General features: G+C 46.8%; 1 protein-coding gene across 5 annotated transcripts in view; it reads right to left on the bottom strand.

Annotated features, from left to right (window-relative positions):
* The window catches only part of APBA2 (amyloid beta precursor protein binding family A member 2), a 138,700-nt gene that overhangs the window by 53,787 nt on the left and 67,446 nt on the right, over positions 1-17,467 (bottom strand). For 4 of the 5 annotated variants that reach the window (XM_027520847.1, XM_027520846.1, XM_027520845.1 and 1 more), the window contains one exon: positions 10,106-10,159. The exons of the other annotated variant lie outside the window; for it this stretch is intronic. The gene's annotated coding sequence lies outside the window, so the exon portion shown is untranslated. Of the gene's footprint in view, positions 1-10,105; positions 10,160-17,467 lie in introns of those variants that run through there. 5 annotated transcript variants of the gene reach the window in all.

Raw genomic sequence — 17,467 nt, 5'->3', positions numbered from 1 at the left:
ATCCTGTGTGGCTTTTCTCTCCAAGTCAGCTGTGCACCCATAAATGGTTGAAAACTAGCAGAAAATGGTGGTTGCCAGGCAACAAGGCCAAGCAGAAGAGAAAGTGAAAGTCGCTCAGTCATGTCCAACTCTTTAAAACCCCATGGGCTGTAGCCTGCTAGGCTCTTCTGTTCATAGGGATTCTCCAGGCAAGAATACCTCAGTGGGTAGCCATTCCCCTCTCCAGGGAATCTTCCCAACTCAGGGATCAAACTCTGGTCTTCTACACTGCAGGCAAACGTTTTGCCATCTGAGCCACCAGAGAAGTCCTACTCCATGCTCTGTGGTGACCTAAATGGGAAGGAAATCCAAAAAAGAGGGGATATATGTATCCATACAGCTGATTCACTTTGCTGTACAGCAGAAACTAATACAATGTTGTCAAGCAACTATACCCCCCAAAAAATTCATTAGGAAAAAAGAACTTGAGGTGCCAAATTCCTGGAGAGAAAGGAAACAAGACTCTGACATTTTATATTAGACAAGGGTGAAAGTTGAAACAATCTGAACAATAAATAAAATAGTACTGTATAGTCCAAAGTATAAAATAATACCCTTGCATTCACACAATGTAAACAAGAAACAAGAGAAAAGCAGAAAACCCCTGGGCAGAATTTCTCCATATATTTTGTGCAGACACTGCCCCCTCCTGGAGATGAGGCATAACTTCCAGGTGATCAAGGTTAATATTAACAGTGGTCAGTTCCACTCTGATTTAATAGAACAGCACTGCTCCCTATGCAGTCTCCTGACCCAAAGTTTATAAGCCCTGACTAACCAGAAGGAGAGTATCAGACAAATCTGAACAGAAGGATAGTCTAAAATACCTGACGAGTACTTCTAAAAACTGTCAAAGTCATCAAAAACAAGGAAAGCCTAAGAAGCTACCACAATCTAAAAGCACACTGGTATACTTAAAATGGATAACCAACAAGGACCTACTGTATAGCACAGGGAACTCTGCTCAGTGTTATATGGCAGCCTGGATGGGAGGGAAGTTTGGTGGAGAGTGGATACATGTACATGTATGACTGAGTTTCTTCACTGTCCACCTGAAACTATCACAATATTGTTAATTGGCTATACTCCAATACAAAAGTTCAAAAAAATAAAATAAAAACTAGATAATCAACAAGGACATACTGTAGAGCACAGGGAACTCTGCTCAATGTTACGTAGCAGGCTGGATGGGAGGGGAATTTGCGGGAGAATGGATACATGCACATGTATAGCTAAGTCTCTTCACTGTCCACCTGAAACCATCACATTGTTAATTAGCTATACCCCAGTACAAAATAAAAACTTTTTTTAAAAGTACCTAAAGAGACATGAAGATTAAATTTAATTTGGTATCTTAAATAGGATAACAGAAAAGAAAAAGGACAGTAGGTAAAAATTAAGAAAAACTTAATGAAGTATAAACTGTGGCTAATAATTATGTATTGATACTGTTTCATTACTTGCTACAAACGTACCATGTGAATGTAAGATGTTAACAACAGGGAAAACTCTCTCTACTATCTTTTATACTTCTCCGTAAATACAAAAGTATTCTAAATTTTAAAAATTTACCTAAAAAAGAAAGTTGGTATAGTTGCATTAATATTCACAGTAAGAAAAGAGGCATTATTAAAGGAAAAAAATAAAAAATCTTAATAAAAAAGGGCAACCTGCTAGGAATAAATTGTAAGTTTAAATTTTAAGTGTATGCATACTAAGTTATATGCTCTCAAACTTTATAAAGTGAGAAAAAAACCAAACTCAAAAAGACAAATCTAAAATCACTATGGGATACTTTTTAATACACTTCTTTCAGTAAATGATTTAAAATAAGCAAACAAAAATCAGAGTAGAATTAGATTTGAACACCATCAGTTCAGTTCAGTCGCTCAGTCGTGTCCGACTCTTTGCAACCCCATGAATTGCAGCATGCCAGGCTTCCCTGTCCATCACCAACTCCCGGAGTTCACCCAAACTCATGTCCATCGAGTGGGTGATGCCATCCAGCCATCTCATCCTCTGTCGTCCCCTTCTCCTCCTGCCCCTAATCCCTCCCAGCATCAGAGTCTTTTCCAGTGAGTCAACTCTTCTCATGAGGTGGCCAAAGTATTGGAGTTTCAACTTTAGTCTCAGTCCTTCCAAAGAACACCCACATAGTTGCCAAAAATGTCCTCATTAACAGATAAAACTTACTGCAATGAGGAAATACATACAAGTGCACATAGAAAATTATGTCAAAATTAATCACATGGTAGACAAGACTAAAATGAGTCTAAACAAATTTCAAAATGTTGAAATCACAAAGAATATGTTTCTGATTACACTGTAATTACACCAGAAATAAATAAAAATATAACTAGAAAATATGCAGATATGTGGGGATGAACTACTTCAAAATAACCTATAAATAGAGTAGAACATAATAGACAGAACATAGGGAATGGCTACCCACTCCAGTATTCTTGCCTGCAGAATCCTCTGGACAGAGGAGCCTGGTGGGCTACAGTCCACAGGGTCACAGAGAGTCGGGCATGAATGAGCAACTAACTAAAAAGAACATAAATACAGAACTTAAAAACATTTTGTACTGGTTAATAATGAAAATACCACACGTCAAAAAATAGTTACACACTCATATTCATAGCTGGACTATTCACAGTATTCAAAAGGTGGAAAGAACACCTGTCCATTGATGGATGAATGGACAAAGAAAATGTGGCATATCCTCACAGTGGAATATTATTCAGCCTTTAAAAAGGAAGGAAATTCTGATCCAAGCTACAATATGGATGAATCTTGAGGACATCATGCTAAATGAAATAAGGCAATCACAAAAGGACAAATACTGCATGATGCCACTCATAGGAGGTTTCTAAAATAGTCAGATTCATAGAAACACAAAGTAGAATGGTAGTTGCCAGTGACTGTGAGTAAGAGGGAAAAGGGGGAGTCATTTTTTAACAGGTACAGTGTTTCAGATCTGCAGGAAGAAAAAGTCCTGGAGATAAAGTTTTCCAACAATGTGAATATAGTTTACCTTATTGAACTGTACACTTAAAAATTTTTTAAGATGGTAAATTTTAATGTTTTGTGTTTTACCACAATTTTTTTAAATACATTACTGTTAAAGGAGGCCTATGAGGGAATGTATAACCTTAAATTCCTTTATTAGAAAACAAAAAACACTGGAAAAATAAATAATCTAGGTATCCATTTACTAGGGCTTCCCAGGTGGTGCAGTGGTAAAGAATCTTCCTGCCAATGAAGAAGATGCAAGAGACACGAGTTCGATCCCTGGGTCAGGAAGATTCCCCTGGAGAAAGAAATGGCAACCCACTTCAACTATGGACAGGGGAGCCTGGCGGGCTCTAGTTCACGGGCCACAAAAAGTTGGATGCAACTGAGCACACAGGCACTTTGAAAAGATCAACAAATTAAACCTCAAATAAAGGTAAAGGAAGAAAATGAATGTAGGGCGGGTAAAAAATAAAATAGAAGACAAATGTGCAACAGAGAAAAATCAGCCAAGCCCAAATGATGACTTTTGAGTGGGGAGATTACATATATAAAGCCTTAGCAAGACTGATAAAAGGTGAGAGAGAGGGAAAGTACACAAACTACAGTATCAGGAATGAAAAGGTGGATACCACTTGTAAAATATAATAATGGATATTATGAACAACTTAACACTAATAATTGCGACAATTTTTATGAAATGAACAAGTTACTGAAACAGAACTTAGCAAATCTGACACTAGAAGAAACAAAAATCCAAATGGTCCAGTATTTACTAAAGAAATTGAATCTGCAATTTAAAATCCTCTTTCCTTTTATCAAATAACTTCAGATCCCAGTGGATTCCCAATTGAATTCTTCCAAACAGTTACACAAAAACAAAATCAAACAACAACAACAGAACACCAGTATTACCCAAAATCTTTCAGGGAACATAAAAGAAGATACACTTTCCAACTCACTTTAAATGGCCACCATGACCTTGATACCCAAACCTGAACTTGATGTTATATGAATACAAAATGAAAGGCAAGTCACTTTGAAACAGTTTACAAAGAAACAATAAAAAACTGTCAAATCAGTTTATATATAAAAATTATATGTCACAATTCAGTTGCATTTAGTCCAGAATGCAAGTTTGGTTTAATATTCAAAAATCAATCACATAACTGAACACTGATACCACGCACATATCAAGAAGGTGTGAACTCAGAACTCAAACAGTGGCTCCATATCAACCTAGAAGGGTGGGATGGGGAGGGAGATAGGAGGGAGGTTCAAGAGACAGGGGACATAAGGTACACCTATGGCTGATTCAGGTTGATATTTGACAGAAAACAACAAAATGCTATAAAGCAAGTATCCTTCAATTAAAAAGTAAATAAATTTTTTAAAAAAGAAGGTATGTTTAAAACTATTATGTTTTAAAACAGGTATATTTAAAAACAGTTGCACACACACCTATATACACATACACACACACACACTCCATCCTGGTAAAATTACCCTAGACAGCAGCTGGGCCAGACTGGAAGAAGGACAGAGACAGTGACAATGACATTGGGGAAGATGAGCAAGAGAGGCTGGAAATCAAGTCCCAGAGAGGTGGGGGCGGAAACTCAGAGCATGAATCGTGGGGAGAATCTATATGCACCGATGTCTCCATGGCTGGGCCTGTTCAGTGAGTGAAGGTTTACTAGCTACATGCTGTGTTCTTTCTCTCTTTTGTTTTTTAAACTGTAGATAAATACAACATAGACCTTACCATCCAGACCACTGTCAAGTACACAGTTCAGTGCCATCAAGTGCATTCACACCATTGTGCTACCAGCACCCCATGCATCCCCCGAACTCCCTTCATCTTGTACAAATGAACCCTGTACCCACTAAGCTTCCCCCCTGCCCTGCCCCAAGTCCTTTATAGGATGAGAAAACAAAAATGCTTCAGGGGGCAAAGCAACTTTCCATCAGAGCAGGGCTGGGCCCCAGGATCTCTCTGGGCCCCCTCCCTCCTAGGAACAGTAACTGTGATGTTGGGCAACCATAGCTGTAGGTGGTGGGTGCCTCGGAACCCACCTGGGAGGCCTGCTGCAGGCTCTCCTCATGATGCCGTGCCCAGCAGAGCCAGCTCAGCCTGAGTGTCTAAGACCTCATGTCCACGAGCCATCTTCCTCTGGAAAGCAGGAATCAAGACTTCCACTTACAGAACTGAAGAAACTCTGATTAAGCCTACTTCTATGTCTGCCTGGTAACAGAGCTATGCCCAGGAGAGGGGTGCACTGGCTGCCTCTGGACCAGCTGAGGGGAGGGGGGAGGAAGAAGCAGCAGAGAGAAGGGGAATCACAAGCAAGGGGGCTGCTCCTAGGCTGCTCTGTGCCCGCATAGGATCTCACAGAGGAGCAGAGGCCATGCGGGCTTCCAGAGCCCAGCAGAGTCCTTGCAATTAACATGGGCACAGCTGGAATGCTGCAAACTCCAGCCCAATCTACAACCACCCCCCCAACCCCCACAGAAGCTTCAGAGAAGGAGAGGAAGTCAGGATTTATCCCTAAGCTAACCAGTCTGCATAGCTGACGGATTTTTCTAAAGTGCAATCTCACGGTCTCCCAGGCGAGAGAGTTAATTTTCTTTGGCAAGGGACAGGTCTCAGGCTGGCAAGCTTCGCAGCGCTCCCACCACGCGATGCCTCTGCTTGGCTGCAGAACCCGAAGTGGGGCTGGCAAGACTGGGTATCGACAAACAAAAAACAGACACACTTCCCAAAGAGCGTCGCTCTTCCTCAGCCAGGACTTGGGAAAGTTGCACAGATACGCCTGCGTCTTCATGGCTGAAAATAATACCGGCGGTCATCTCTGGGGACAACTCTCACGAGCAACCCAAGGTGAGTCACAGCACTGTCTCAAAGTGCCCTGGCCACGCCTGGAGACATTCATTCAAAAGAGGAACGCAGGTGCTGGATGTATTTGCATCTCAGGGATTCCTTTCTGCTGACTTGGGCTTGGCTCTACTTCCCAGAGAGAGGCGAGATCACAGCTAGACCCCCTGGATTCTCTCCTCACCAGTCCCTTCTCCCTCTACCCTTCTCGCTGCGTCCTTACACCCACCACTTCATCCTTGGACCACACTGAACATAATCTTCCATCCTCACTGAAGAATATCTTGTTCCCACTGTTCACACTCTCCTCTCACCGGCTTCTTGGGCAGTTTCCATGAAGAAGAAAAAGCCTACATTCACTGTGTCTTTTATAATCCTTCTCGGTCTCCAGGCAGCCACCACCCAGCCACAGCCAGAAAGTCCCGAGCCCCCTCCTTCCTCCTGGTTTCCTTGCACTTTCTGGCTGGTTCCCTCAGGCTCACACTGAGTCCACCCCCACTCGTGGCCTGACTCTCTGCTTCCATCCACCCTTCAAAAACTCCCCCATCCTGCCTGAAGCTGGAATCCAACAATCCTTTCCCACCTCCAAGGTGACCTGCTTTCCCTCAAGGTCCCACCTCCTGCCCTCACTGACCACTCTTTCCCCAGAACCCTCCGCACACTCCTCCCCAAGAGGCTCCCCTCGGACCCTTCCTCCACCCCACAGCCTTTCTTTCGGCCACATCATCTCCCTCCAGGGCCACAAGAGGCGTCTCTAGGGCCAATTCACCCTGGCTCCCGTCTTCCACACTCATCCCAAGTGTTGGCCCCTGGTGAAACCCTGCCAGGTTCCGTGTCCATCTAAATAGGGCAGTCTTCCCTGCTATCTCACCTTCCCGCTCTTCCGTCCTTGTAAGGCCAGGTTCTGCCCCACCTCCCTCCCTCTCTGTACCAGGAATGTGCTCTCACCCTTCAAGATGAGCAGTCAAGAGGCACTTCCTCCTGCACAACCAGCTACACTGACTGGTCACCTCCCCCGGGGTCCCCTCTTCACCTCCCTAACACAAAGGTGCGTGGCCACCAGAGCACCAGACACATCCCCCTGCAGCTGATCACCAAACAGAGTGCGGAGGCTCCCTTTGCCTCTCCAGGAGGACCTCCCCAGGAGCTGAGTCCCAGCTCTAAGCCCTGAGGCCAGGACATGGTCAATGACATGGCCTTCCCTGGAAGTGAGGGTCTCTGCCACAGAGGGGCCCAGGCAGGAGGGGAGAGGTGAACTACTCTTCATCTTGACAGCACCCCCTGAAGGGCTGGCATGCCATCCCCACATTTCCCTGCACACGTGTACACAACTGAAGGACAGTACATGATGGTCTCAGATGAGTCTGTGGCAACCACGACTATATGAAAACACAGCTCTTTGCAGGACAACCTGCCCCAAGGGAAGACCCCAGCAGTGTTGTCTGGGGAGACTGAAGGGTTGGCTCCATAAACATACACACCCTGGGGACTTCCCTGGTGGTCTAGTGGTTAAGAGTCCTCCTTCCAGTGCAGGGGACAAGAGTTCGATCCCTGGTCAAGGAACTAAGATCCCACACACCACGGGGCACCTAAGCCCTCGTGACACAATTAGAGAGCCCGTGTGCTTCAGAGCCTGTACACCACAAAAACAGAAGCCTGCAAATAGAGAAAGCCTGTTTACTGCAATTAAGACCCAACATAAACAAAATTTTTAAAATATAAAATAAAAAACTTACCAGGAAATTAAACCAAAAACCAAACAACATATAAGTTATCAAGCAGTCTGAGCCCAACCTAGGGTGTTAGAATTGTTCTGACTTTAAATAGCATTTTCTGGTGGATCTGGGAGTGCAAGTGGTATAAGCAAGTTTGGAAAATGATGCATTAGGCAGAATTTAATGAGTTGCTTTCTTGCAAGACTAGTCAAGGCTTTTAATATGGCTCTCTGGGACACGGGGCGGGGGCGGGGCGGGGGTGGGGGCATGGTACACACAGAGTGTCCCCAGTCAGATCTGAACATGGGCCACTATTTTGGGGACCATCTCCTGGGACTCCACTGAGCACAATTAAAGAAGGCCAGTGCAAACACTCATGTAATTAATTAGAAGTGCATATAATTAGCTACATCTGAACATCATTAATAAAAATTACATAGAGAAATGGCTAACTTCCTTTCATTGAATCACATAAATTATGTTGGGCTCTGAGTAGCAGCTCAGAGTGCTATTTTCTTGAAACATTTTTCATCTTTTAAAAAAAGGTGTTGATTAATTTTTCTCTCCTAACATGCAACTTAAAAAAAAGAAAAGTTGGTGTCAGAGCAGGCGTTTCCAAGTGCTTGAGAACACACACACCAAGGCGGGGAAGCAATCATAGCGGCTGCTCTCTGCCTCTTCTGAGAAGGAAGTGGCAGCAAGGGGAGCTTTCATGGGCTATGCCCTCCCCATTTGTCATGTGGTTCTTTCTCAGGACCACGCCCCCGAGTCATGAGTCCTCACTGAACAGATGAGGACAATGAGCTTCTAAAAGTGTTAGAAACCAGAGCTACATGCAATCACAGACTTCCTGACCATCTATGATCCACGAGGAATTGGAGTGGACATTGCGAAGGGTCAGACCAAGGGTTACTGTCTGCGGTGAACAAGCCCACAGAGAGACCAGCGGTCAGGCAGTAAAGCACAAGGCAGGCTTCAATGTGGCTTAGGACTTCCCTGGTGGACCAGTGTTTAAGAATTTGCCTGCCAGTGCAGGGGACAATGGTTTGATCCCTGGTCTGGGAAGATCCCACATGCCTCGGAGCAACTAAGCTCGTGCACCACTACTCTTGAGCCTGTGCTCTAGAGCCTGGGAGCCACAACTATAGAAGCCCAAAAGCCTAGAGCCTGTGCTCTGCAACGAGAAGCCCCCACAATGAGAAACCCTCACACCACAATGGGAAAGTAGCCCCCACTTTGCCTTGACTAGAGAAAGCCCTCTCAACAACAAAGACCCAGTGCAGCCAAAAATAAAACAAATTAATAAAGAAAAAATTTAAAAACTTTAGTGCCAATTCTCTTAAAGAAGTTGCTAATATTAATGGTCTTTTCTGATGGACCTGTGCACATGTGTCTTACCTTTTCCTACCTCAAGGGTCTATTGTGTAAGTATCAACAGTTGTATAGGAATAGTGAGGCCCAGAATGTAATTCTCCAGGGGAAAAAAAAGTAGAACACAGCCCCCAACCTCTATTTGAGTGGAAGCACATTCACAAAGATATCTGTGAAAAGACAGCAGGCACGCTCTGAGAAGTAGTATTCTAAAGTTACAGACAGGACGGTTCCCTTGCAGTAGAAAAGTAAATACACCCAAGTCTCTTCTCTCTGCAGATCTCCTCCCAGAGATTCATTCTGGTGTAACTATCAGTTAAAAATATCCATCTTGTTGTACTTTTCTCTCAAAGAAGAAAGATACTTTTCTGCAAAGAACACTGACAAATGTGTTCACTTAAATGACTGTCCTGCACACTGCAGGTGGGGGAATGCAATCGCTAAGGGAGCTCAGCTTCTTGTCAATTGTCAATATCATTGATACTCTAATGATATTTCAAGATACAATAATATTCCACTAAGTCTTTTATTTTCTTCAGTTCTTCAGTGCTCAGAAGGCTGAGCACCGAAGAATTGATGCTTTCGAACTGTGATGCTGGAGAAGACTCTTGAGAGTCCCTTGGACAGCAAGGAGATCAAACCAGTCAATCCTAAAGGAAATTAGTCCTAAATATTCACTGGAAGGACTGATGCTGAAGCTCCAATACATCGGTCACCTGACTTGAAGAGCCAACTCATTGCAAAAGACCCTGATGCTGGGAAAGATAGAAGGCAGGAGAAGTGGGTGACAGAGGATGAGATGGTTGGATAGCATCATGGACTCAGTGGACATGAATTTGAGCAAACTCTGGGAGATGGTGAAGGACAGAGGAGCCTGGTGGACTACAGTCCATGCGGTCGCAAAGAGTCAGACACAGCTGAGGGACTAACACTTTCATACTTCACACACAGACCCAGCTACCCAGGAAGTGAAGAACTGGACAGCTGTACAGCCCCACCTGCAGCAACCCTCCAGTAAAACGACTCGGTTTCACACAGGTCAGAAGCCAAACCCCACACACACCATGCAAGGTAACCTCTCAATTCTTACCAAAAACAAGCAGTTTGGTAAGGTCCTGAAAACCCTCCTGGTGATGAAATCTTTCTGGAATAAAACAGAAGAAAAGAGAGGAAATTACTTTGGTTTCAGAAATGACATGGGTGCCCCTACAGAGCGCTCCTTTAGGTATAGAAATTTAAATGAGTGAGAGGTTTTGAATACCTTGGAAAGTGAACTGATTCTAATTCTAATGAGATGATCAGAAATCACCCTGAAACAAATAATTAAAATGTTTCTTTGGCCATTCATCACACGATCATTGCCTTAACATCGTGTTGGACAAATAAAGCGATGGCTTATGTATCGCTCTGGCTGGAGAGGCTGTCAGCATTTCAATGAAGCTCCTCAAAGCCCTCATGAATATGTATTTTCCCACAACAAAGCTTGACCCCACTAGTTGGCAGAAGCAGTATTCTGGGACACTGTCAGAAGAGGTGGGTGTGCAAGTGGGGGCTGGAGGGGGATGAAAGGAGATTAAAGGAATGAGAGAGAAGGCAGGCCACCTCTCCTCTCCCCTGCCCGCTTCCCAGCCCACCCTTCCTCCTAGGCAGCACAGTTTCAGGAAGAGAACAGGAAAGAGGACTTTAGGTTTCACGGTCTCCTTGAACAGAGGGCGCTTCACAAGTGCGAGCTGGAGAAGCAAGCCAAAGAGTCAAAGGCGTCAGGACCGCCAGGCCATGGGTTGGATGGGCGTTCATGTGGGGCAGGAGATGACCAGGGATGGGGAGCCTGGGGTGGGGCAGGAGGACGGGTTTCCCGGTCTGAAATGTCACATCCAAATGCCTTTTCTCCCTCATTTGGCTGAAGACAGAGTAAGTAATAAAGGAATTTCTTTGTTCCTTCCAAACCCATGGCAATGGCAGCTTCCTCCCCGGCACCCCACATCCTGGTAGCATCTCGTGAACAGCTGTGCTGGTCAGGGAGTCTACCTTCACCCTGGCTCCAGGTCTGCAGTCAGGGGATGGTGTCCTTCTTTGGGGAAAACAGGAGGTCTGGCCAATGGCTAACTGGGAATCCTGGGGGTCACACAAAACTGGTCCAGTGCAGATGCCTTGGTCTAGATGTAAAAGAAAATGATGGGCCAGCCCTGAGATGGTTGCAGATGCTCCAACTGTGACCAAGATCCACAATGTGACCAAGCCACACGGTGATCAAGTCACATGACCATAAGCTGCTAGCATCCACTCTGTGCATGCATGCATGCTAAATCACTTCAGTCATGTCTGACTCTTTGCAATCCTGTGGACTGTAGCCCGCCATGCTCCTCCATCCATGGAACTCTTCAGGCAAGAATACTGGAATGGGTTGCCATGCCCTCCTCCAGGGAATCAACCTGACCCAGGGATCGAACCTACGTCCCTTACATCCTCTGCATTGGCAGGCGGGTTCTTTACCACTAGCACCACCTGGGAAGCAAGGATGTTTGCCTCCCTCGTCTGTTTCTTTCCAAGGGCAAGTGCTTCTGCTGCCTCTCAAGTCCCTTCACAGTGTCGGCCTCAGCTCCATCATGTGTAAAATGGGGGCAGTGGGAACCACCTTACAGGAGGGATGGAGGTGAAACTCCACAAAACCTGGAGAACACCACCTGGGGCCACGGCAGCCTCAACAGCCTGCCCTTCTTTCTGCCAACCCCACCATCCAACCCCTCCAGGAGGAAGTGACTTGGTGGTTAGTGCTCGTACTAAAGGTCATGTCCAGGGACTTCCCTGGTGGTCCAGCAGTTAAGACTACACTCTCCCAACACAGGGGCCCTGTGTTTAATCCCTGGCCAGAGAACTAAGATCCCATGTGATGCATGGTATAGCCAGAAAAAGAAAAGTCACTATATGTTATGTCCAGCAGCAAGAATCCTCCCTGGAAGTCAAGAGAGGGGCCTCAATTCCTTGGTGTGTTCCAGGTTTGCTCTGTGACCTCAAGCAGGTCACTCAGAAAGGTCACGGTCCTCCCTGGGCATCCCCCACCCCAGCTCTTGGCAGTTGTGACCAAGGAGGGCAGAGAAGGGTCAAGAAGCATCCAGCACAGGCTGGAGTCCCCTGCATCCATCCCTCCCTCCCTTCCCTCCTCCAGCCACCACCATCCCTGACCCCACCGGTCGTGGAAGGGCCCCTCACCCAGAAATCCAGCATCTCCCATCTCTCCAGGCCCAGAAGTGCCTGGGGGACCCCAGAGCCCAGCTCTCCCTTCACTGCACCCCTGCCTTCCACCTGTGAGTCCCTTAAAAGAGCAGTGTCATCCACCTGTAGTCTGAGCACCCCACCTGCTCCCCAACGTTCCCTACAAAGACACCCAACCATCAAAGCACTTTGGAAGGACGGCCAGCAGCACCCGGCTCCTTACGTAAGGAAGCAGGCCCACATCTTAGCTCAATTTAGCATCTGGTTTTAACTGTCTATTTATAGGCCTCACGCGAGCACCCTTTGTGGATGGCGGGGTGTCAGGGCTCCGGGCTCCCGGCCACCGCTATTCATTAGCATTCCTTTCATGTTTGTCTTCTCTCATTTTCCCAGCAGCATTGTAACTCAGCAGCAAGGTCACCTACAGCCTGGACCCAGCACCACTTCTCATCTTCTCTAAAGAAAATATGAATTTTCTTTCCCCTGCGGCAGTGCCCTCTCCCCACCCTCTGGGGGCCCCTGGCTTGTGCCGCCAATAGCAGAGCTGTGTTATTTTCATGACCTGCGTCTCCCGACAGACGGCTCATCTCAAAGACAAGTCCAGCAAAGTCGTGGGTGAGGGCATCCAGGAAGGCCTCAGGCATCCACTGTCACCTCCCTGGTTTGCTCTTAGTCTACCCGTTACCTGGCCAGGCACAGCAGCCAGAATGAACCCAGAGGTTTGGAACATTCAGGCTCTCCTCAGCCATGTATGTATGAGCCAGCCACTCCTCCTTGTACCAAACACATGTCCCGGGTCTCTACCCATCCCCTCGAGATGCAGCCAGCGCGGGTCACCTGCTCTGTCCCTTTGGTCACGTTTGACTGGACAGAAATACCAGAATCTGCTCTTTTGGTAACTCACAGCCATTCCTGAAATAACCCCCTCATCCTCTCATGTCATCAACCTCCAGGCTGGGAACTCAGGACACAGTTCTGGGAACTCCCCACAAGATTAAAACATGCAGCCACTCACTGTCTACATGGTCAGTCCAGGCATAGACTGGTGGGTTTTCAGGTCATCCTGAGCCCAGCTTCCCTGGTGAGATTGGAGACAGGAAGTCCCAGGAGACCAGGAGACTCTGTGGAGACACTTCCTGTCCACATGCTGATGACCGGATCCTCTGGGGCTGGGCCCCCTGCCCTCAGAACCAGTGCAAAAGGAAAGGCAGGCCCTCTGCCACCAGCTCTAAGCCCACAGCAGAATTCAGGCACAGACAACACTGCCAACCAAAGCCCTTCAGCCACCTGACTTCAAACACCATGAGATTTGATCCTCCCGTGAATACTGGGGCTGCAGCCATTGGTATCTGGTTTGAGAAGTAATTAATTTTCTCACAGATGCCACATCACTGCCCTCAGAGGGTCCCCGTGATTCCACGTGCACACTTCTGATAATAAATTGGACACAAACAGGGCATATGAAATGTCACGTTTCCAGACACTTGGGAATAAACAAATTCTAAATATTCCTGAGACTCAATGGTTCACAGATTTGCTGATGAAGGTGATCAGCTGCTTTTGATAATACAGCAGGGTAATCAGTGGGAGAGTCCGGGTCCAGAAAGATCCTGGAGGCCTGGTGGCGGCCCAGGCTGTTGGGAAAGGGGATCTGGAAAATGGCCATGGCCCTAGACAGGCCTGCTCACCACAGCAGGAGAGGCTGCCCTGGGAACCCTAGAAAGGGCAGTGCTGATGGGAGAAGGGTCAGAATCAACCTTCATAAGCTTTTTCTCACAAAGTTAACGCAAATTCCACAGCTTCACAGACTCCCAGACCTGGGAGCTGTCCTGAGACACACCTGGGGACAAGGACCAGGAGACGGAAGTCACCTGTCCACAGCAGAAATGGGAAGTCTGCCCGGAAACATCGGCACAGCAGAACCACCAACCCACTGCCCAGAATCAAATTTCTTTCTCCAGCTGACCCGTGAGCTATGGTTGAATGAATTTCCTTGAGCTAAACTGGCAACATTGGGCTTTGTAAGGGGCTAGGGCCTGGGCACCCAGGTGCAGGGAGACCTGGGACGCTGTGGGGAAGAACAGGTGGGATGTGATGAGCAGTAATAACCCAGGCTCCAGGAATCACTTGCTGATGAAGGACTCCGGCCACACTGAGTGGAAGCCCTGGGCAGGGATTGGGAAGGGTGTGTGCAGAGCGCCATGGCCACGATCAGATATATCAGAGGCAGCACACCACAGTCAGCTCAGGTGTGACTCCTGTGGTCCCAGCCTGGTGACTGCAGCAGCCCTTAAACTCAGGTGTTTGTAAGACTAGCAGGACCTTTGCATGAGGGAAAGCCTGGAATGGAGGTTGACACTTGCATTGTTGTCTCAGGCCAGCCCACGTGGACAAGGAACTTGCCTATACTCGGCTTCCTCAAAAAGCGAACAGTCAGCTGGTAAAGGTTAGCATCTGGCAGGTAAGCCATGGCTCAAGGTGGCCTCTGGGACCTGGCTCTGCAGCTCAGCTAAGCTGCCCCGGGGTAAGCAGCGAGATGGCCTGTGTTCCCTTAGGTGTGACTGGAACCACAGGATGGAATTGGGAAGTGGGGCCTGGGGTCTGTTGCTTCCTGGGGGCAGTGTCAGTCGAGGACAGCAGTCTCATAACAGGGCAGGGAAAGAACTGGGGTCCCAAGAACCGGCCACAGACTAGTGACTGTGGGGAAATAGGGGACGACCTCAGAGAGGGGCTCCAGGTCCTCTAAGCCAGATGGACGCAGGGGACACAGCCCAGGTCATTGTACGAAGAGGACTCAGGGCTGGAAGGGAGTGATGGTAAAGTTGAGATGCTCCATGGATGGGCACCAATGGGATGTTCACAAGTAAAAATCTTAAACTGTCCTCTAGCGAGATGCAAGGGAAAGTTTTCAAATAATAATTCTATTTATTGATATAAACATCCACAGGTATTATTTTGCTCCTTCTGGGCAAGAAGTTGTGTCTTTAGAATCAAAGTTCAGACCTTAAGATTCTCATTTGTACAAATGTCTGGGGAAGAGAATGGCTTTGAAATCCAACTTCAATGGTCTCCAAGTTTGAAAAGCAATTGTTTTGTTTGAGAAGGTGGCTTCTAAACACCCTCCTAAAATACTGAATTAAGGATAACACACAACTCAATACCATTAAAATAGTCACACCCTCCACTCTTGAAAGTTTAGTTTTCAAAGCCTGGAGGTGGCAGGCATCACGGATGCTAACATTCTGTCCCCAGATTCCTCACTTCCTGCTCCGGATTCCAACATGGAGACTTTCTATGTGATGAGTTTACTGAGAAGGGACTCTTCTCTCAAGGGGGCTCTTCGTTTCCCCTCCTGGGGCCTGAGAGACCACCCTGAAGGCAGAGTTGGCAGCAAAGATGTGTGGTGGTTCTATTTGTGTCAAACTCCAGAAATCTGCTGCAAACCCAAACTGGCTCTGATGTTCAGTATCTCTTTCTCTATGTTTGCTTTATGTAAAATTCTCCCTCAGGGTTCTACTAAATAAACCTGGGAGCTCCTTATACAGTCTCGAGCTAACTGGTTAACACTGGGGCTGAATCAACATGTCCTGACCCGACAGCACCCTCATCTTCCATAAAGTTGACCTTAAGCAGTAGATCGCAACCAGAGGACTGAAGCAAAGCTACCCCTGCTCTTCATGGTAGGGGTGTTTACAACTCTGTAATCCTGACATGTTTCCCTAGTGATGCTTGATATTAAACCAGTCCTGTGTCATGGACTCCTTGCCTGGCTTTGGGGAAGGAAAGGACAATTGGACACTAAGATATAAAAGACCAGAACTCAGTGCCAAGGCAAAAAGCAGTCCACCAGGTCTGTACAGACCCTGGCTGGCTGACGTAGGGTGGGAGCAGAGGATTGAAACGAGCCCTCCCAGACTGTGTCAACCTGGCCGTCCTCACTACTATTCCTTCCTAAGCAAAAGAGGCTTCTATTTTTGCTGCAAGGCGCTTGATGCCTTCCAATCCCCTGACAGCAGTCCCCTGGAGGGATGCTGGGATTTCATTTTCTATTCAGGCAGCTCAAGGATGCTGGGTGGGTGGGGGCGGGGGGTCATCCAGATGCCAGGAGTCAGAGACAAGCACTGCCCCAATCATATCAGAGGAGGACACAGCACTCTGGAGGGCTCTGGGTAAGATGCTGAGATGTCCACACAGTCTGCAGGGCCTGGCGCAGCAAGGGTTATTCCATCCAGCCTGTGCTCACCAGGACAGGCACTCATGCTTCACAGGTGGGGACCTTTTAATCCTCCCAGCACCACTGCAAGGTAGTGAACATGATCATCAGCCCCATTTTACAGGGGGGGAAACTGAGGCTCATAAAAATGATTGAGGTCACACAGGAAGTGCTGGGGCTGGGGTTTAACCCCGGCACTTAGCCCCCAAGTCCATGGTCTTAGCTCCCACATTATGTCAGCAGAAGAAAAGGGGAAGATATTTATAATACAAAAACCCAAAGAAGGATCATGTAAGAATCCAAAAATGGGGACTTCCTTGGTGGTCCAATGGTTATGAATCTGCCTTCCAATGCAGCAGACCCAGGTCTGATCCCTGGTTGGGGAACTAAGATCCCATATGCCACAGGGCAGCTAAGCCTGTGAGCGGCAACGACTGAGCCCACGTGCTCTAGAGCCCACATGCCACAACTAGAGAGTGGCCTGAGTGCCACAACGAAGAGCACATGTCCTGCAACTAAGACCCAACACAAGCAAATATTTTTAAAAGAATTTAGAAAATGAGTAAATGACATGAATCAGTAATTCACACAATAAAAATACACGAAACATATATATATATAATTTCACATAAATATATGAAAAGATGTTTAACCTCACTGGCAGGCAGAGAAATGTAAACTAAGACCCTTTAGAGATACCACTTTCCCCACCAGACTGACAAAAATTAAGAACATCTAACAATAGTAAGTGTTGTCAAGGACTAGGACAAGCAGGACGCACACACACACATGCAAAACTGGCCGGACTGCTCAACAGGAGACACTCTTCAGAAAACAAATTTTGCTGCTTTCGGAAAATAGGAAGGCTCATGTACTGTCTCCTGCAACAATTACCAGCCTCACTAAATATTCTAGGCAAATCTGGCTCATGGTCATGTAGAGACACACTGGGTATTCCTAACAGCCTTGTCTGTAACAGCAAGAACCTGGGAAGCACCTGAACATCCACCAATGGAGAACAGACTG

Source organism: Bos indicus x Bos taurus, chromosome 21 (genome assembly GCF_003369695.1).
Source record: "Bos indicus x Bos taurus breed Angus x Brahman F1 hybrid chromosome 21, Bos_hybrid_MaternalHap_v2.0, whole genome shotgun sequence".
Classification (NCBI taxonomy): Eukaryota; Metazoa; Chordata; class Mammalia; order Artiodactyla; family Bovidae; genus Bos; species Bos indicus x Bos taurus.
The sequence above is the reverse complement of the archived record's forward strand: the minus strand, read 5'-3'. Positions and strand labels throughout refer to the sequence as shown.